Consider the following 16081-nt stretch of genomic DNA (forward strand, 5'->3'; position numbering starts at 1 on the left):
GTGCAGTTTTGCTCCTACACTTGCCTACCGCTGGTTCTTTTGCGCCCGCTCTGGGCTGGTCTTAGAAAAACAAGACACTTATCTCTCTTGTTTCTGAACATTGCTGTTATCCTATTTTTTCAAGATGCCCAGATTTCATATTGTTCAAACACACATACTCTACAAACAATTTGTGTGGTTAATGCAATCATCACAGGGTCCTGAGGTGACGTATGTCCTCCTCAGCTTACAAAGAAGATGACAGGATTTAGAGATTAAAGTAAAGACAGGCATAGGAAATCACAAGGATATTGATTGGGGAAGTGATAAGTGTCCATGAAATCTTCACAATTTATGTTCAGAGATTGCACTAAAGCCAGGTGTAAGAAATTATAAAAGAATTAATTTTGGGGAACTAATAAATGTCCATGAAGTCACAATCTATGTTCTTCTGTCGCGGCTTCAGCCAGTCCCTCCATTTGGGGTCCCTGACTTCCCGCAACAGGAAGGGTAGAGGGGTGTGGAGGATGGGGAGAAGTTGGTTAATGGATACAAAGTTACAGCCAGAGAAGAGGAATAAGTTCCAGCGTTCTGTAGCACTATAGGGTGAATATAGTTAAGAATTATTTTATGTATATCTTCAAAAAGCTAGGAGAGAGGATTTTGAATATTCCCAACACAAAGAAATGATCAATGTTTGAGGTGATGGATATCCCAGTTACTTTGATTTGATCATCACACATTGTATACAAGTATCAAAATATTACTCTGTATCCCATAAATATGTACAATTATTATATGTCAACTAAAAATAAAAGGAAAAAAACATAAAAGTGAAAAGAAAGAACCCTGCAAAGCAAAATTTGAAACAGCACCCGAATCAAATTCCTCTTGGTCAAATTGGTTACACTTTGGAACTGGATGTTATATTTTTCCCAGTGAATTGATGTAACCTTAGGACATAACCCTGCTCCTTCAGCAAGAAAAAGATAACATTGTGTTAAATTTTTTAAATAGACATTGTAAATTAATGTTACATTCTCTTTTTAGGGGGGAGGGGAGCACAGGCTCCCACTCTGTCACCCAGTCTGGAGTACAGTGACCACTACGCTTGGCTATTTTATTTTTTAATTTTTTGTAGAGATGAGGTCTCACCATATTGCCCAGGCTTGTCTTGAACTCCTGAGCCATGGGATCCACACTCAGCCAGTGGCAGGACCGGGCATGCTGCTGTGACCTGCTTCCACCTCGGGCATCAGTGTCTAAATGAGGGGAACACAGTGGCACTAAGAAACTTGGAGATGTCAACAACTGCGGAGCCCCAAGGGGTGTTACAGCTTTGCCTGGGGAGTCCCAAGGTCTGAGACCCAAAGAAATGTCTCTCGTTCCTGCCACCTGCAACTCAGCAAATGAGGGCATGTCACAGCTTTCGTTCAGTCCCACTGCCTGCAGTTCAGCAAATGGCAACATGTCACAGCTCTTATTCAGTCCTGCTGCCTGCAGTTCAGTGAATGGGGGTGTGTCACAGCTCTCATTTGGTCCCACTGCCCACAGCTCAGCAAATAGGGGTATGTTACAGCTTGTTCCTGACACCTGAAGTTCAGCGGGTCCCGGGTTCTAGTCCGGCAACCAAGAGGAATAAAGCATGCAGACAATGGAGAGTAGGTAGGGCACCAACTCAACTGCACAGTGTTTAACTGCCCAGTAGCAGGGAGACCTCCCTGCCTTGCTCACTTCTCTTTTACCTTACAAAAGTGTTCACTTGTTGCTCCAAAGGCAAAGTGGCACATTTAAAGGAGGACAATTCCTGCCCTCCTCCCAAACTGGTTTTGGAAATACATTCACTTTTCTTGTGCCAGGCCTAGTGCTTGTAAATTGGACTCTACATGTGGCATGAGACTGACCTGCTTTTCAGTTACACCAGTAGGGGGCAGTACAACACTGCCTGAGTAGGCGCCAGCATGGAGGCCATTCCCCAGGGAAACTAAAAGAACCGGCGGACTCAGGACGATTTCCTAGGGTAAATTTAACATTTAAGAGACAATAGAAAAAAGGGATCCTGAAGAGGAAAATAAGGAGGATCAGTCAGATAGCAAGGAGAAGGTGGTCTCAAAATGTGAGGGCAAAAATTTCAAGACTATATCCAGATTAACAGAAAGTGCTTCCATTTCGTTTAGCAATTGTGTGGTCATGAGCCACCTTGGCCATGATAAGAGACATTTTAGTGGAGGCAGAAGCCAGATTCTCCATTTCTCACCTCCTTTTTTCTGATCCCCACTTCTCTTCCTTTCTCCCTGTTGGATATTTCTTGAGCTGCATCTGGAGATGTAGAAATTAAAGTCATAATATTGCTCTTAAGCAGCTCACAGTCTCATGGAGAAAACAAGAGAAGAAAAACACTGAGAAATTGCGAAATGGGAAACTGTGGTGTCACATAGAAAGGGTGCCTAATACAAACTGTGTATGATCAGAGGAGGTTGCTGTAATGAACATGAGTACAATCTTTTCTTATACACGAAAAAAATCAAATAACAATAGGGGTTTTTGTTTGTTTGTTTGTTTGTTTTTGAGACGGGGTCTCGCTCTGTTGCCAGGCTGGAGTACAGCGGGGCAATCTCCGCTCACTGCAGTCTCCGCCTCCTGGGTTCAAGCGATTCTCCCGCCTTGGCCTCACAAAGTTCTGGGATTACAGAAGTGAGCCACTGCGCCCAGCCAAAGGGTTTATTTTTATACCTTTACTACCCAAAGAACTTGGCCAGTTCAGGAAAATAAGGATATTAGTGTGGCTGAAATAAAGACTGGATATGGAAAGCAGATCCAGTTTCCAGACTGGTCCAGATCATTAATGTTTTAGTGTACATGATGAAGGGTTTAAATTTTATCCTGAAGACTCGTGAAGGGAGGTAATTAAAGGATTTTGAGCAGGTTAGTGATATACTGTGGTTCACAAGTTAAAAAGAATATTCTGGTAAACAGGAGAATGAGACCACAAGCAAGGGGGGACATTTTAAGGCTATTGGAGGGATCCAGCTAAGCAATAATGAAAACGTTGGCCTTAATTATTGCTCAACTTGGCTGAAGCAGAGGTGGTGGTGTGAAGGGCAGGGGTCAGAATGAGCAGAACTTGATACCTGGTTGCATATGGGGGTAAAGGAAGAGGGAAGAGGAAGAGTCTGGTTCCTGACCTGGGTGGTCACATCAGTGGATAGGATAAGGGACAAGTTGGGACATGAGAGATGATAAGTTCAGTTTTGAATATATTAAGATTAAAATATCTAAGAGGTAGATGAATATATGTATCTGGGGCTCAGGGGAGAGATCTGTGCTGTGTGCCAGCACACAAGTAATTATGGCCACAAATTCTTACTCAGAAAAAATATGTAAAGTGAAAGGTGGTTGGGGATGGAATCCCCTGGTAATACCAACATTTAAGGGATGGCAAAGGATGAGGCATATGTAAATGAGACTGACAAAGATTTACTAGAAAAGAGGAAAGAAAATTAGACCATTTTGGCCAGGCGCAGTGGCTCACACCTGTAGTCCCAGCACTTTGGGAGGCCAAGGTGGGTGGATCACGAGGTCAAGAGATCAAGATCATCCTGGCCAATGTGGTGAAACCCAGTCTCTAAAAATGCAAAAATTAGCTGGGGGTGCTGGCGCATGCCTGTAGTCCCGGCTACTCAGGAGGTTGAGGCAGGAGAATCACTTGAAAGAAAGAAAGAAAGAAAGAAAGAAAGAAAGAAAGAAAGAAAGAAAGAAAGAAAGAAAGGAAGGAAGGAAGAAAGAAAGAGAAAGGAGGGAAGAAGAGAAGGAGGGAGGGAAGGAAGGAAGAAAGGAAGGAAGGAAGGAAGGAAATTAGAGCATTTTAAAGGAAATTAAAGAATTTAAGGAATTAAGATATTAATGGTGTTGAGTGCCTGCAGCTTTTACAGGCTGAGGACATAAGCAGCCAGTGACTCTACCAGTGTCAGATATTACTTCATAGCAATGCAAATTGAACTAATATAAAAAAAAAAATAGAACTGAGGAGTTGGGCATTGCTATAAAGCAATTGCTGAAATGTGGAAGTGGCTTTGGAACCTTGTATTGGGCAGGGGTGGGAAGAATTTGGAGGGCTCAGAAGAAGACTAGAAGATGAGGGAAAGTTTGGAACTTCTTAGAGACTTCTTAAGTGATTATGACCAAAATGCTGACAGGACTATGAACAGTGAAGGCCAGGCTGATGAGGTAATAAGAATGAACATGGGAAATAGAATCAGTGGAGAAAGACAACAGAAGTGGTGCCATGGAGAGCCAGATAACATAAAGTTCTGTGGAAGAAATGATGAATGGGTCAAATGCATCTGCTTCTGGTGAGAGCCTCAGGAATCTTCCAATCATGGTAGAAGGTGAAGGAGGAACAGGCATGCCACATGCAAGAGAAAGAGCAAGAGAGAGAGAAGGGAGGAGGTTCCAGGCTCTTTAAACAACTAGCTATTGTGTGAACTAATTGCTGCAGGGAGGACACCAAATCATTCCTGAGGGATCCAACCCCATGACCCAAACACCTCCCATTAGTTCCCATCTCCAACACTAGGGTCACATTTCATTTGGAGGGGACATACATTCAAACAATATCATCTCTGAACTAGCAAATTAATGTTAGAAGTGAGAGATTTCTTGAGGAATACCCACTAATTTCACATTTGACTAAACTTTGAAGATTCTTTCTAGAGGTTAAGGGAGTACAGAAAGAGGCACCATCGCCTCCTCCCCTTTTGGATCTTACAGAATTGCAGGCACACTCGATCATCAGAGGTAGGGACTCATAACAAAGAAGTTAAAACTCTACTTTTCTGTGGTGGTGGCAATGTACTGTAAGAGATTAAATTGCATTCAGTTATTACACTGTTCTCTTGGTTACTCTCCACTGTTTTTATAACTCTGATTATGCTGTTATATTTTCAGGAGGTAAATTCCTTACATGATCCAGTAAAAGTATCATCTCCCTTTTGTGCTGGTCTAACATCATGCCTTATATCTTAGTTCTTGCAGCAGCTGTATCCTACTTCAGACCATCTTGCATGAGTTTCTAAAAACAGTGTTCTATGGTTTCAACCCAACGCCCTCCACCATACTTGAGATAGATCTTTAGGTGCTTGGGGTCAGCGTGTCGCACCAGCCACTGTCCTTGATACAAGCAAGGAGTAACCTCCCTTCCTAGAGCTCCCTTCCCAAAGGTCAGGCTCAGTGATTGGTGGAAACCAGAGAGTGTGAGTGAAGGAGCATGGGAACTGGAATGCACAATAGAGATGTGAGATCTAAAATGGTTCTACACCTTCTGCCCACTCAGAAGTGACTTGTAGAAACTGGGGAAACTTAAGAAAAGCACAGTAGACTCATAGCCTGCTGAGCTAGACAGCATATGACACTCAAGTTTAGCCCTGTGAGTGAGTAGGAGGGGAACCAAAGCCCCCAGAGGAAAGAAATGTGCTCCAGCTTCAGGCAGCAAGCTCAAGGTTTCAGTGTGTGCTGCTGCCAACAGGAGTATAGACTGTGGCTATGATGCAGCATGCCCACTAGCCAAGAAGGAAAATAAGAGTTTGTCAGGTCTGTGACTGGTGTACATGAAATCTCAAGTATTAAATTATGAAAGTTACATGCATTCTCAGGAAGGCTTTAGCAACAATATAAATATTTCACAGAAAATTGGAAGAAGTATTTTATTCAAGATGTCCAAAGTTGGTTAAATAGTAATGAAAATATAATAGTGGCCAGGCATGGTCGCTCACGCCTTTAATCTCAGCGCTTTGGGAGGCCAAGGTGAGTGGACCACTTGAGCCCAGGAGTTTGAAACCAGCCTGACCAACATGGGGAAACCCTCATCTCTACAAAAAATACAAAACTTAGCCCGGCATAGTGGCACACACCTGTAGTCCCAGCTATCCACGAGGCTAAGGTGGGAGGATCACCTGAGCCTGGGAGGTCAAGGCTGCCTTGAACCATGATCATGCCACTGCACTCCAGCCTGGGTGACAGAGCAAGACCCTGTCTCAAAAAAAATTGTGTATATATAATTTTATATATATATATATGTATATATGTAAGGTATTCAAATATTCCTGTGCTTTTTTTTAGCTTAAAATTTAAAGTTCTCTATTTCATGTTTTAATGTCAAACTTAGTTATTTTACAGAGATAGTTGTTGGATTTTGTTTGCTTGTTTTGAGACAGAGTCTTGCTCTGTGTCACCCAGGCTGAAGTAGGGTGGTGCAATCATAGCTCAGGACAGACTCAAACTCCTGGGCTTAAGTGATCCTTTTGCCCCACCCTGCTGAGTGGCTAAGATTACAAGTGTGCACCACCATGATGAGCTATTTTTTAAAATTTTTCTATAGAAACAGGGTCTTGTTATGTTGCCCAGGCTGGTCTTAAACTCCTGGCCTCAAGCAATCCTCCCGCCTCAGCCTCTCCAAAGTGCTGGGATTACAGATATGATGCATCTAGCCTAAAGAATAATTTTAGATGATAATTGAGTGCAAAATCACATTCATAAGAGGGTGGCTGCACACCGTTCACAATAGCAAAGACATGTAATCAACCTAAATGCCCATCAATAGGCAAAGAAAATGTGGTACACATACACTATGGAATACTACGCAGCCATTACACAAGTTTACCTATGTAACAAACCTGCATTTGCATCCCTGAACTTAAAAGTTAAAAAGTAGGATCCCTGGAGCAAGATGGCTGAATAGGAACAGCTCCAGTCTCCAGCTCCCAGTGCAAGCGACACAGAAGACGGGTGATTTCTGCATTTTCAACTGAGGTACTGGGTTCATCTCACTGGGGAGTGCCAGCCAATCAGTGCTGGTCAGCTGGTGCAGCCTGACCAGGGAGAGCTGAAGCAGGGTGAGGCATCGCCTCACCTGGGAAGTGCAAGGGGGAAGGGAATCCCTTTTCCTAGCCAAGGGAAACTGAAACACACAACACCTGGAAAATCAGGTAAATCCCACCCTAATACTGTGCTTTACCAAGGGTCTTAGCAAACGGCACACCAGGAGATTATATCCCACACCTGGCCAGGAGGGTCCCATGCCCACGGAGCCTCCCTCATTGCTAGCACAGCAGTCTGAGATCTAACTGCAAGGCAGCAGCGAGACTGGGGGAGGGGCGCCCACCATTGCTGAGGCTTAAGTAGGTAAACAAAGCCACCAGGTAGCTCGAACTGGGTGCTGGGTGGAGCCCACAGCAGCTCAAGGAGGCCTACATGTCTCCGTAGACTCCACCTCTGGGGACAGGGCATAGCTAAACAAAAAGCAGCAGAAACCTCTGCAGATGTAAATGACCCTGTCTGACACCTTTGAAGAGAGCAGTGGATCTCCCAACACAGAGGTTGAGATCTGAGAACGGACAGAATGCCTTCTCAAGTGGGTCCCTGACCCCTGAGTAGCCTAACTGGGAGACATCCCCCACTAGGTGCAGACCAACACCCCACACCTCACACAGTGGGGTACACCCTTGAGAGGAAGCTTCCAGAGCAAGAATCAGACAGGAACACTTGCTGTTCAGCAATATTCTATCTTCTGCAGCCTCCACTGCTGATACCCAGACAAACAGGGTCTGGAGTGGACCTCAAGCAATCTCCAACAGACCTACAGCTGAGGGTCCTGACTGTTAGAAGGAAAACTAACAAACAGAAAGGGACACCCACACCAAAACCCCATCAGTACGTCACCATCATCAAAGACCAAAGGCAAATAAAACCACAAAGATGGGGAAAAAGCAGGGCAGAAAACCTGGAAATTCAAAAAATAAGAGCGTATCTCCCCCTCCAAAGGAATGCAGCTCATTGCCAGCAACGGATCAAAGCTGGATGGAGAATGACTTTGACGAGTTGAGAGAAGAAGGCTTCAGTCCATCAAACTTCTCAGAGCTAAAGGAGGAACTACGTACCCAGCACAAAGAAACTAAAAATCTTGAAAAAAGAATGGAAGGATGGATAACTAGAATAATCAATGCAGAGAAGGTCATAAATGAACTGACAGAGATAAAAACCATGACACGATAAATACGTGACACATGCACAAGCTTCAGTAACCGACTTGATCAACTGAAAAAAAGAGTATCAACGATTGAAGATCAAATGAATGAAATGAAGTGAGAAGAGAAGTCTAGAGAAAAAAGAGGAAAAAGAAATGAACAAAACCTTCAAGAAGTATGGGATTATGTGAAAAGACCAAATCTACATCTGATTGGGGTGCCTGAAAGTGAGGGGGAAAATGGAACCAAGTTGAAAAACACTCTTCAGGATATCATCCAGGAGAACTTCCCCAACCTAGTAAGGTAGGCCAATATTCAAATTCAGGAAATACAGAGAACGCCACAAAGATACTCCTCGAGAAGAGCAACTCCAAGACACATAATTGTCAGATTCACCAAAGTTGAAATGAAGGAAAAAATGTTAAGGGCAGCCAGAGAGAAAGGTCAGGTTACCCACAAAGGGAAGCCCATCAGACTAACAGCAGATCTCTTGGCAGAAACTTTACAAGCCAGAAGAGAGTGGGGGCCAGTATTCAACATTCTTAAAGAAAAGAATTTTAAACCCAGAATTTCATATCCAGCCAAACTAAGTTTCATAAGTGAAGGAGAAATAAAATCCTTTACAGACAAGCAAATGCTTAGAGATTTTGTTACCACCAGGCCTGCCCTACAAAAGATCCTGAAGGAAGCACTAAACATGGAAAGGAACAACCGGTACCAGCCATTGCAAAAACAAGCCAAAATGTAAAGACCATCGATGCTAGGAAGAAACTGCATCAACTACCAAGCAAAATAACCAGCTAATAGCACAATAACAGGATCAACTTCACACATAACAATATTAACCTTAAATGTACATGGACTAAATTGTCCAATTAAAAGACACAGACTGGCAAACTGGATAAAGAGTCAAGGCCCATCAGTTTGCTGTATTCAGGAGACCCATCTCACATTCAGAGACACACATAGGCTCAAAATAAAGGGATGGAGGAAAATCTACCAAGCAAACAGAGAACAAAAAAAAAGCAGGGGTTGCATCCTAGTCTCTGATAAAACAGACTTTAAACCATCAAAGATCAAAAGAGACAAAGAACGCCATTACATATTGGTAAAGGGATCAATTCAACAGGAAGAGCTAACTATCCTACATATATATGCACCCAATACAGGAGCAGCCAGATTCATAAAGCGAGTCCGTAGAGACTTACAAAGAGACTTAGACTCCCATACAATAATAATGGGAGACTTCAACACCCCACTGTCAACATTAGACAGATCCACAAAACAGAAAGTTAACAAGGATATCCAGGACTTCAACTCAGCTCTGCACCAAGCAGACCTAATAGACATCTAATTAAACCAAAGAGCTTCTGCACAGCAAAAGAAACTACCATCAGAGTGAACAGGCAACCTACAGAATGGGAGAAAATTTTTGCAATCTACTCATCAGACAAAGGGCTAATATCCAGAACCTACAAAGAACTCAAACAAATTTACAAGAAAAAAACAAACAACCCCATCAAAAAGTGGGCAAAGGATATGAACAGACATTTCTCAAAACAAGACATTCATACAGCCAACAGACACATGAAAAAATGCTCATCATCACTGGCTATCAGAGAAATGCAAATCAAAACCACAATGAGATACCATCTCACATCAGTTAGAATGGCAATCACTAAAAAGTCAGGAAACAACAGGTGCAGGAGAGGATGTGGAGAAATAGGAACACTTTTACACTGTTGGTGGGATTGTAAACTAGTTCAACCATTATGGAAAACAGTATGGCGATTCCTCAAGGATCTAGAACTAGAAATACCATATGACCCAGCCATCCCATTACTGGGTATATACCCAAAGGATTATAAATCATGCTGCTATAAAGACACATGCACATGTATATTTATTGCAGCACTATTCACAATAGCAAAGACTTGGAATCAACCCAAATGTCCATCAGTGACAGACTGGATTAAGAAAATGTGGCACATATACACCATGGAATACTATGCAACCATAAAAAGGAATGAGTTTGTGTCCTTTGTAAGGACATGGATGCAGCTGGAAACCATCATTCTCAGCAAACTATCGCAAGAACAGAAAACCAAACACCGCATGTTCTCACTCATAGGTGGGAACTGAAGAATGAGATCACTTGGACACAGAAAGGGGAACATCACATACCGGGACCTATTATGGGGAGGGAGGAGGGGAGAGGGATGGCTTTGGGAGTTATGCCTGATGTAAATGACAAGTTGATGGGTGCTGATGAGTTGATGGGTGCAGCACACCAACATGGCACAAGTATACATATGTAACAAACCTGCACATTGTGCACATGTACCCTAGAACTTAAAGTATAATAATAAAAATAAATAAATAAAAAGTTAAAAAATAAAAAGAAGGTGACTGCTATGCTTGCTATATAACATACTCTAATTATGAGTGTCTTGAAAAACAAGTAATTATTGAAATGCTATATTTTTATTATTATACTCTAATTTCTGGGATGCATGTGCAGAACGTGCAGGTTTGTTACATAGGTATACACCTGCCATGGCATGGTGGTTTGCTGCACCCATCAACCTGTCACCTACATTTGATATTTCTCCTAATGCTATCCTTCCCCTAGCCCCCAACCCCTGACAAGCCCCAGTGTGGGATGTTCCCCTCCCTGTGACTATGTTCTCACTGTTCAACTCCCACTTATAAGTGAGAACACAAAGTGTTGGCTTTCTGTTCCTGTGTTAGTTTGCTGAGAATTATGGTTTCTAGCTTCATCCATGTCCCTGCAAAGGACATGAACTCATCCTTTTTTATGGCTGCATAGTATTCCATGGTGCATATGTGCCACATTTTCTTTATCCAGTCTTATCATTGACGGGCATTTGGGTTGGTTCCAAGTCTTTGCTATTGTGAACAGTGCTGCAATAAACATAACATGTGCATGTGTCTTTATAGCAGAATAATTTATAATCCTTTGGGTATATACCCAGTAATGGGATTGCTGGGTCAAACAGTGTTTCTGCTTCTAGATCCTTGAGGAATGGCCACACTGGCTTCCACAATGGTTGAACTAATTTACACTCCCACCAACAGTGTAAAAGTGTTCCTGTTTCTCCACAGCCTCTCCAGCATCTGTTGTTTCCTGACTTTTTAAAGATTGCCAGTTCGCCATTCTAACTGGCATGAGATAGTATCTCACTGTGGTTTTGATTTGCATGAAATGCCATTTTTTAAACTACACTAGTTGTTGACAGTACTGTTAAGGATGGCTTAAATAAGCAACAATAGTTTCTCAATTTGAGGTGATACAAACTTCCCCCCTTGAAAAGCAGAAGCATTCTTTCTAAATTTTCTCTCAACTTTCTGGAGTTTCTAAATTTTCGCCCACACTCTGCTCTACCATCATACCAATCTCACAAAGATGGAGTCATGAGGGCCTGAGAAATCAGACTGTTTTGTGCTCCTAATTTTCTTCTCCAAATACAAAGAAGGAAATGCTGGATATAATTCTTAATTTTTATTGCTACCCATTTACTCATTTGATGTACATATTGAAGGTCTGCTGTATACCACACACTGTTCTAATTACTGGGGATAGGGTAGTGAACAAAGCAGACAAAGTCTTTCTTCTGATGCTGCTTAGATTTTAGGGTAGCAGATCCTAGAAGGAAAAAATAATAATAAGGCAGGGTAAGGGGATAGAGAGTAAAAGATCAGGGAGTGATGTTTTATAGGGGCACAGGAGCCCCTGTCTGATAGGTGACACTGAGTAGATCTCAAGAAAGAGATAGCCGTATGGTTATCTGGGGAAGGGCCCTCCTCTAGTGCAAAAGCTTTGGAGTGTTCAAGAACCTGGAGGTGGTTAGCATGACAGGTGTGGAATAGGCCAGGGGAAAGTGATGGGAGATGACATTAAAAAGGTAGCCAAGAACCATCATATAGGGTCTTGGGAGCCCTGGGAAGAACTTTGTATTTTATTCAAAGAGCTATGGGAGACAATTGGCAAGCAGAGGAATAACATGATCTGACATATGTGTTTAAAGCATCACTTTAGTAGCCTGTGAAAAATACATTATAGGTGACAAAGAGGCAAGGAGACTAGTTACGTGGCTGTTGCAATAGCGCAGGTGAGAGATGGTAGTGGCGAAGGTGGTGAAGGCAATGAGAAGTTATCGGGTTCTAGGCATTTTTTCCAAGGTGAAGTCAATAGAACCTTCTAATGGATGGATATGGGGATAAGAAAGGGGAGTCATGGATAATTATAATTTTCTGTCCTAAAAACCTGAGTGATTGGAGCTGCAGTTTACTGAGTTGAAGAAGACAGACGGAGGAGGAGGTAGAGGGTAGGCAAACAGGAGTTTGATTTGGCACATGTGAAGTTTTAGGTGCCTTTTAAATGTCCAAATGGAGATTCTGAGTAGGTAGCTGGATATACAAGACTTGAATTCAAGAAAAAGGTTACAGTTGGAAATAAAATTTGGTATTTCAAACCAAGAGACTGAATGAGATCACCTAAGGAATCAGGATAGATTAAAAAATGAGTAAGTCTAAGGACTGAACCCAGAGACATTTTCCATTGCTATAAAGGAATACCCAAGACTGGGTAATTCATAAAGAAAAGAGGTTTATTTGGCTCATGATTCTGCAAGCTGTACAAGAATGGCACCTACATCTGTTCAGCTTCTGGTGAGGGCTTCAGGAAGTTTACAATCATGGCAGAAAATGAAGCGGGGGCAGGCATGTCACATGGTGACAGATGGAGAAAAAGAGAGAGGGGGGAAGGTACCAGGCTCTTTTAAACAACCAGCTCTCACATGAACTAATAGGGCAAAAGCTCACTTATTACCGTGGGGAGGGCAACAAGCCATTCATGAGGGATCCACCCTCATGACCCAAACACCTCCCACTAGGCCCCATCTCCAACACTGGGGATCACATTTCAGTGTGAGATTTGGAGGGAACAAATATCCAAGCCATAACACTTGGGAAGGAGAGAACTAAGAGAGAGTAGAGTCTCATGGGTCAAAATGTCTCAAGAAAGAGGGAATGATTAACTACCAAATGCTTTTAATTAAATTTTATTTTACAAAGGCAGTTACTTTCTAATTCAACATAGGCTTTACTTTCATTTTCAGTTCTTCTCCAGATGATTTTTTGGTGGGGTACCCCCAGGACTTTTCACTGATCTCATTCCACCCAGTTCAGGCCCCTTTCTATTTCATAATAGTTTCTCTCCATATCTTCCCAGAAATCTTGTCTTGGTCATTTTCAGGAATAAGGAAAGCTGAGACATGAAACAAGAGTAAAATTCTTTGAATGAGAATGAAAGATCTGCTCCAAAATCACTTCTAGGTCAATTTATACATGATATCTCATCTCCATCCTCATTCTGTTTGCCAAGATTTTCAGGATTCATAATCATGGCACTTTAAAACTATTATTTCTGCCATTGCCATATTTGTACTAGTATGGTGCACAAATGGGTGATACCTCTTAATGGAGACATTACTGGGTTTGAGGTCATCATAATACTCTAGTTGCTGTCTTGGCTGTGATAATAAAATGCTGTGTAATTTTGCGGAAAATACCTTTCTGGTTCTTAATAAAATAAGCTCAATATTAGTAAACAAGTTGTCAACCTGTGACCCAAGTTAGAAAAATGTCTTCTTTGCAATTATGGTCAGACATTATGCTCAGTCTCTTATTAGTTCTCATTGTTTGCAGATTCCTTTGGATTTTTCTATGTCCACAGTGATATGGTCCGAAAATAACAATTATTTGTCTCTCTTTCTAATACTGTTACATCTTCTTTATTTTTCTTGTCTCATTGCTTTGGCCAAGATACCAGTTAATTAACAAATACTATCAGTGACTAGAGAAATCCTTGTCTTATTCCTGACTTTGATACTATTTCTTCTAAAGGTTCAGCATTAAGTATGATGTTTGCTAAAGTTTACTAAAAATTTTTGAAATTATGAATCCATATTTAATTTTATCAAAGCTTTTACTATGTCTTCTGAGATGATCATATGTTGTTTTACATTTAATCAATGTGATGGACTATCTGATAAATTTTGGAAATATTGGTCCATTCTTACATTCATGGGATGAATGCTATTTAGTCATGGTGTGTTTTTATATGCCAATGGCTTTGATTTGCTAGAGTGTCACTTAGGATCTTTGCAACTATCTTCATAAGTGATGCTGGTGTGTAATTTTCTTTTCCTGTATTTGCAGGATTTGGGTATCAAGACTCCTTTTAGACACATATGCCCTCACTTTTCATGTGCTGTGGATTTCTACAATGTTTCTCACTCACAGAAATTTTCACCTTAGTTTTGAGCAAAGCCATACATTTTAGTACATTTGAAAATGTCAAGTCCACATGGATTCATTTTGCCACTTGACAGGAAGTCTTTTTTAAAAGATTTCACCATTATTTCAATCAAGTCATTGGAGAGAATGGATATAAAAACGTGATCAGACATGAGAAATTACAGACAAGATGGAGTGAGTGAATTTATCTCCATTCTTGCCACTAATTACAGATTTTAATAAAACCCTGGACATAATGTATAAAACACAAACACAAGAAGATTCTAAATAGTTGAGAGATGAAGTGGTGGCAAGGGACCTCTGGACATGAGGAATGACATGACAATGAGTTACCTGTGTTTTCTTTTTGACCCCTGTGTATTCTAGGCTGTGTGCTAGATAAGAATATAATCTAGAAATGTCAATCCCAAGGATTTTCTGTTCTCTCTTGCCAAAAGACTGGAAAGGGGACTGCTGGAATAGAAGCCTTTAAACAATAATCACCATATTCTAGCCAAACACCAGGTGGAAATATGGGACACACACCCCCACCAGCAAAGGCCAAGTGGAAAACCTATATTTCCCCCTCACCCCACCCCTTGGCAATAAGGAATCATCCCTCTCCACTCCCCACTCCCCACTGGGGTGACATCAGAAGAGGCTAAGTAGGAAGACTGAATCTCCACTACCTCCCTGAAGCAATGAGGCACTCCTCCCAATTCTTCCTTTGGGTGGTGTCAGAAAAGGCCAAATGGAGAGTCTGGATTTTTACCACTGCTCAGCAGTAATGTGGTCCCCTACCTTATCATCACGGTGTCAAAATTTACTCATCATAACAAGAACCAGGACAATCTCGACTTGAATGAACAAAAGGCAAGCAACAGACACCAAAACCAAGATGACGCAGATGTTAGAGTTATTTTACAAAGATTTTTAAGAAACCATAGTAAAAATGCTTCAACTAGTGATTATGAACACATTGAAAACAAATAAACAAAAAAACTAGAAAGTCTTTAAAAAAAGAATAGAAGATATAAAGAAGAACCAAAGGGAAATTTTAGAATTGAATAATACGATGATTGAAATGTAAAACTAATTGAATGAGTTTAATGAGCTTAATAGCAAAATGGAGTCCAGTGGCAGTGGCTCACACCTGCAATCCCAGCACTTGGGGAGGCCAAGGTGGGTGGATCACCTGAGGTCAAGAGTTCAAGACCAGCCTGGCCAACATGGCAAAAGTCTGTAGCCACCAAAATATAAAAATTAGCCAGGTGTGGTGTTGGGTGCCAGTAATCCCAGCTACTCAGGAGGCTGAGGCAGGAGACTCTCTTGAGCCCAGTAGGCAGAGGTTGCAGTGACCCAAGATCGCACCACTGCACTCCAGCCTGGGAAACACAGTGAGACTCTGTCTCAGAAAAAATGAAAAAATAAAAAAATAAAAAATTTCAAAGTGGAGATGAAAAAGTAAAGAATCAGTGTACTTGAAGATAAACAGTAGAAAATGCCCAATCTGAAAGTGTTCATTCTGAAAATTTCAAGTGTTGAAAGAAAAAGAACTGTCAACCATATTACCTGATATGGTTCTCAATGAATATAGACAATATATTTAGGTGAATCTCAATCTAAACTTCACACCTTACATTAAAACTGGATCATACATTTAAATGTAAAACATAAAACTATAAAACTTTCAGGAGAAAACCTTTGGGCCCTAGTGGTGGGTAGAAAAATAACTGATAAGTTGAATTTCACCAAAATTA

The sequence above is a fragment of the Piliocolobus tephrosceles genome, chromosome 1 (genome assembly GCF_002776525.5).
Source record: "Piliocolobus tephrosceles isolate RC106 chromosome 1, ASM277652v3, whole genome shotgun sequence".
In the NCBI taxonomy this organism is placed as follows: Eukaryota; Metazoa; Chordata; class Mammalia; order Primates; family Cercopithecidae; genus Piliocolobus; species Piliocolobus tephrosceles.